At 37.6% G+C, this 870-nt stretch overlaps 1 protein-coding gene across 1 annotated transcript in view; it reads right to left on the reverse strand.

The window, feature by feature from the left end:
* The window catches only part of LOC107728432 (coiled-coil domain-containing protein 136-like), a 31,840-nt gene that overhangs the window by 9,383 nt on the left and 21,587 nt on the right, over positions 1 to 870 (reverse strand). The window lies entirely within an intron of this gene.

The following is an 870-nucleotide window of genomic DNA, read 5'->3' on the forward strand; positions in this document are numbered from 1 at the left end:
TATAAATATATTTATATATATATGTATATGTGTGTGTGTGTGTGTGTGCGTATAATTGTTTGTTATCTGTTATATGTATATATAATTTTGCAGTTGATCATGCTTGAGTCACACAGACTTCAACATTCAGCAAAAAAACACTTACATTTTATTTATTTTTATTAATAGTAAAAATAACCATTTTAGTTGCTCCTTTTGTTGTGCCTCTACTGACACAAGACAGCAAATAAAATTGCCAAATAAAAGAAATAGTAAAACAAAGCAATTGCATAATTTATTCATGCTGCAGTGCACTCTGGGAGTCAGTAATTCTGAGTAGCTATTAGGGGTTGCACTGACTAATCGACTAGTCGACTTCAATGCTCTGCCGTGACGCTTTAAGCTTGACGTCGACTAGTCGCTGGTCCTATAGAGGGCGCAACAGGATAAGAAATATTTGAAGGACTTCCACATTTACGCTCCGTTTCCAAACAGTTAAAATGACAAATAAATGCATACTCTGAAAGTGCTCCACAAGACGTGTGATTATTAGGCCTACTGGATGCTCGAAATTGAACGGGAGAATGCACGTTTTAAAGGGGTCATATGATGCGATTTCAATTTTTCCTTTCTCTTTGGAGTGTTACAAGCTCTTGGTGCATAAAGAAGATCTGTAAAGTTGCAAAGACTAAAGTCTCAAATCCAAAGAGTTATTCTTTATAAAAGTTCAGAGTCAACCATGCCTACCTAAAACGGCTCGTTCTAACACACCCCACATGTCTACGTCACGATGTGAGAAGATTTGCATAACGCCGCCCAAACGTTCACGCAAAGAAAGAAGGCGTAACTTATATTCTCGCTGTAGTATTGTTGTTGCCACCGCCGCCATGT

This window comes from Sinocyclocheilus rhinocerous, unplaced genomic scaffold, assembly GCF_001515625.1.
Source record: "Sinocyclocheilus rhinocerous isolate Xijiao unplaced genomic scaffold, SAMN03320098_v1.1 scaffold126, whole genome shotgun sequence".
Classification (NCBI taxonomy): domain Eukaryota; kingdom Metazoa; phylum Chordata; class Actinopteri; order Cypriniformes; family Cyprinidae; genus Sinocyclocheilus; species Sinocyclocheilus rhinocerous.